At 54.3% G+C, this 4,916-nt stretch overlaps 1 pseudogene; it reads right to left on the bottom strand.

Annotated features, from left to right (window-relative positions):
* Window positions 1-3,554: 3,554 nt before the first annotated feature.
* On the bottom strand, window positions 3,555-4,145 carry LOC101290277 (ras-related C3 botulinum toxin substrate 1-like; annotated as a pseudogene).
* Between the last annotated feature and the right edge of the window lie 771 nt (window positions 4,146-4,916).

A 4,916-nucleotide genomic window follows, 5' to 3' on the forward strand; every position in this document is an offset into this window, starting at 1 on the left:
TTAATGAGTCCACCTCTCCCGCAGGCTGTGAGGCCTGGGCGGGCTCCTGCGGCCACAGGAAAGGAGGTCTGTCAGGGTGCAGGGCTGGGCAGCGCCGGGTGCGTGGCACGCACTCCTGCCCCTCCTGGTGTTTCGGAGGGAAGGTTGATGGTTAATGAGGAGCCCTGTCACCTGCCCCAGGTGGAAAGGAGCCCAGACGACAGGACGGCCGTGACAGCAGAGCCGAGCTCCGCCTTCATGGATCCGCTCTGAGCTGGGCCTTTCCTCTTGCCCCGCAGGAAGGGAGGCTCACGAGTTAGCAGGCCGGCGGACGCGCAGGCCCGCTGAGCCCTTCTCCGGGATGTGATGGGGAGCCCACCTCCTCGTGCAGAGGAGTTGCTGCCGCTCAGCTCGGAGGCCGTGAACCTTCCCACCCGACCTGTGTCCCCCGCCCCGCCCCGTGGCTTGAATCCCGCAGGGGCGAGACCAGGCGACGTGCGTGCCGAGGGGTCTGGGAAGTGACTGCTCTGGCGGGGATGTGGCAGGGCTTGCCGGTGTCCGGGGCGGCTTTGAAGGATGAAGAGGATTTCCAAGTTACGCGCCGGGAAGCGTCCCGCAGGAGGGAACCCCAGGGAAGATGTAGGAAAGCGGACGACCTCCTGGCAGCCGCTGGGGGTCTCGGGCCAGCAGAGGCCGCATTTGGTCCCACGAGGTGTGGTGGCGCCTGAGCAGAGGGGCTGGGGTTGGTCTGCCCCTGGAGAGGTCCTGGTGGCCCTGGGGGTGGGGATGCAAGGGGCCAGGGCCCAGAGCTACCCTAGAGACCCCCTTCCTTCCTCTTCATGACGCCCCACCCAGCCCACCAGCAGACCACCCCTGGGGCTCCCTGGGGGCCCCGTGCAGGTCACCTGGCCCTAGGGACCCCTCCACTCCGTCCCACTGAGCTCTCCACGCTGGGGCCGTGGGCAGAGGGGTGCTGGGCTGATGGGTCAGGGCGAGGGTCTGGTTCTCGCTGGGGTCAGCCTCATGACGGTGGCTGGCCACCCGTTGACCCCTGACCTCAGTCCCACACTGACTCTTGGCCCAGCCACACAGTCACTCTGGAACCCAGGGGTGTTCCAGCCCCTGACCCGGCCACACGCTGGCCTCTGGCAGCTGTGCTCTGACCCTTGACCCCAGCTCACATGGACCCTTTAACCGACGGGTGGGCAGGCCCTGATGGCCACCACTGGCCCGGAGAGGACCACACCCTGGTCTCTGCCCCAGAGCCTCGAAGTGACCCCAGTCGCTCACAGCCGGGAGCCGCGAGGGCATGGGGGCGGCGGGCAGGGCGGCACCCAGCGCCGACTTGCTAGGTGGCGGGCAGCCTCCGTCTCTGGAGCGCAGCTCGCTCAGGCATAGCAGCCGGGGTCTCGTGAACGCTAAAGAATCTTCCAAGGAGACAGGTGCTGAGGGAGCTGCCGTGGGGCCAGTTGAGATAACGCATCTAGAATGCTCAGCCCGGTGCCACGCACATCACAAGCAAGGCGTTCGCTAGACGCTGTTACTAACGTTGCTGTTAACAGCCCGCCTGCCCGCCCATCGAGTGGGTGGGGGACCAGACAGGCTGTGGGCGCAGGAAGACACTGCCCACGGGGCAGCGGGATGTTGCAGCAGGAGGGTGGGCTCGCGTAGGGACTGGAAGTTGGCGTTCACCTCCGCAGCGCTGGGGCCAGGCCCTCCTGGATGGAGACGCAGTCACACTGCTGGTCCCCAACGCTGGCTTCCATCAGTCCTCACCCTGGCCCCCTGCGCGGACAGGGACGCCGGGAATGGCCGGGCTCAGGACTGGCCCAGCGCACGTGGCCAGCCCGGACCAGGTTTGTGCCCAGGTATGCGGGACCTTGAATGCCATGGCCCCTGCCTCACAGTGCTGGCAGTTAGGGAAGTGGGTGGGAGGGGGACACGGAACAAGCTCCCCCATGCTGGCGGCATGGCCTGGGCAGGAGTCAGTGAGGGGCTGCAAGTGGACCCCAGCCCCCTCTCTGGGCCCCTCCGTGGGCAGGGAGGCTGATGCCATTGCTGCCTTTCCACGCTTGAGATCCCACCGGTCCCAGGGGGCACGCCTACCCCCATCCCTACTCCTCCGAGTTAGCCACGCACCCGGGCAGCCTCAGTTTGGGCTCCTGAAAAGAGAGAACTTCGCTCAGCGTGTTGTGGGGACCGGTACCGAGCCACACAGTAAACCTTGCACCTGCTGCTTCTCGTTGCACCCGTGTCTTCCGTCGGTCTTTCCAGAAGTGGTAGAGCTTCCACCCATGACACGTGAGATGATGTTAGACATGCGCAAGTCAGGGGTTAAGGAACAGACTAGAGCTGTCAGGTCCCAGAGAGCGTGTCAGGGCCAGAGTGCCCAAGGAGGGGACGGTGGGAGGCGGACGGAGGAGCCAGTGAGGCCAGCGAGTCAGTCTTTTTACAGTCACCTGGGGAACAGCAGAGGGAGGCCGTCAGAGGCTCCTAAGTAGGGTCGGGAATTGATGCTCTATATGCTTTGGAAAGAATACTTCTCCCAAAAGATGGAGAGGACTGGGGGAGGGCACAGCCGGGATGAGCAGGGGGAGTTGGGGGGCTGTGGCTGCGATCGGGAAGGAGGAGGTGGCACCTGAATTAGGGAGCACCTGGTGGGTGAGCAGAGGAAGGGAGAGAAGAGGACGGAGCTAAGGGTTTTTTTAAAGGAGTTTTTTGCTGTGGACCATTTTTAAAGTCTTTATTGAATTTGTTACCACATTGCTTTTGTTCTATGTTTTGGTTTTTTGGCTGCGAGGCATGTGGGATCTTAGCTCCTCAACCAGGGAGCAAACCTGCACCGCCTGCATTGGAAGGCGAAGTCTTTTTTTTCTTTAATTTTTTTAGTGGGGTATAGCTGTTTTACAATGTTGCGTTAGTTTCTACTGTAGTGAAGTGAGGCAGAGTTCCCTATTTTATACAGCAGGTTCTTATCAGTTCTCTATTTTATACATGTTAGTGTATATGTGTCAATCCCAGTCTCCCAATTAACCACTGGACCGAGCTAAGATTTTTTCTGGAGGTAGAATGTGTTGGGTGTTGGTGACTGGGGGGGGGGAGGTGTGGACTTGAGTGTTCACCAAGGCTCCGGGGTGTACAGGGGAGGCCCTCGTGAGCAGAGGATACTGCGTGGGAAGCAGCTTCATCTTTGAACTCAGTGAGCAGAGAGCTGTGTGACGTCCCCGGGGCATCCTGATGGGTGGGTTGGATGCTGGGACCATTTATCTAGCAACAGAAACAACAAATACAACGAGATAAGTCTAACCAAAGTTGTAAAGACCTGTATGCAGAAATTTGCAAAATTTTCCTGCAGGATATAAAAGAAAACCTAATAATTTTTTTTTTTTTAGGGCTAAACGTTAATAGAATGTGAAAGTTTGAACTCTTACGCTTTAAACAAACAAAACCTAGAAATTACTGATTGGTTCAAAACGGTTTTATGGAAAATCTCATCTGTTAACAAAAACTTGGCACTGAGTGCGAAGGCTCCACCGTTTGAGCAAAGTGTACAAAGGGTCCTGGGGCCCGGACATTCACAACAGCAGGCGTTTTCTCTTCTTCTTCTTGACCCGGGGTGGGGGTGGGGCGGCGGGGGGACGGGGGGCAGCGGCGAGCAGAGAACCGCCTGGATAGCTTCATCAAACACTGTCTTGAGGCCTCGCTGTGTGAGCACCAAGCACTCAAAGGCATCTGACAGCACCGATCTTCTTGGCCATGGCCCAGCCCTGCGGGTAGGTGATGGGTGTCAGCTTCTTCTCCTTCAGTTTCTCAATCATGTCTTTATCATCCCTCAGATCAAGTTTCGTCCCCACCAGGATGATAGTGTTGGGACAGTGGCGTCGCACTTCAGGGTACCACTTTGCATGAAGATATTCAAATGATGCAGGGCTCACAAGAGAAAAGCAAATTAAGAATACATCTGTTTGTGGATAGGATAGGGGACGTAATTGGTCATAAGCTTCTTGTCCAGCTGTATCCCACAAGCCCAGATTCACTGGTTTTCCATCCACCATCACATTGGCAGAGTAGTTGTCAAAGACAGCGGGGATATACTCTCCAGGAAAGGCATTGGTCGTATAACTGATCAGGAGGCCGTGTTTATAAACTGGAAAATGTAATATCATAATATAATCTCCCCCAATTTATCTAATGATTTAATACAACTCCAATCACAGCTCAACAAGACCCTTTAAGAACTTGTCCATTTGCTTCTAAAATTGGAATTCATTAGAATTGTCTTCTAAAGAAGGAAGGTAGTCTTGCTCTGCCAGGTACCAAGACATTATAAAACTTTAGTAAGGGATGCTGTGTGGTATTAGTTCAGGGGTAAAAAAAAAAATGACCAGTGGAACAAATAAAATGTTCCTAAACATATCTGTGCACATATGGACCTTCTATTAATGACTCAGGTCACGTGGCAAACCAGCAGGGAAAGAAGTGAGTTTTCAGTGTGTACCAGGAATAATTGGTTATCCATATGGAAAAAATTAAATTGTACACAAAAAATTAAATTATCCTCTCCAGATGGATTAAGAACTTGTGTCAAAGCAAATATCTAAAGCAAAATATTAAAATCTTCAGAAGAAAATATAGGTGAGGATTTCTGATTTCAAGGTAGGGGAGGATTTCTTAAAGTACAAAAAGCGCTAACATGAAAGAAAATGACTGATATATTTAAATTCATTATTAAGATTAAGAGCTTCTGTAAGTCAAAAGACAATTTAAATCAGGTAAAAAAAAAAGTCACAGTATGAGACTATACTTGCAAAACATGACTGACAAAAAATTGCTGTCAAGATTAAATAAAGAACACCTCAAATCAGTAAGAAGAAAGAAAAAAACCCAGTGGGCAAAAGATACAGCAGCTGTTGCACAAAAGAGAAGGCACCTGCAGA

This window comes from Orcinus orca, chromosome 10 (assembly GCF_937001465.1).
Source record: "Orcinus orca chromosome 10, mOrcOrc1.1, whole genome shotgun sequence".
NCBI lineage: Eukaryota > Metazoa > Chordata > Mammalia > Artiodactyla > Delphinidae > Orcinus > Orcinus orca.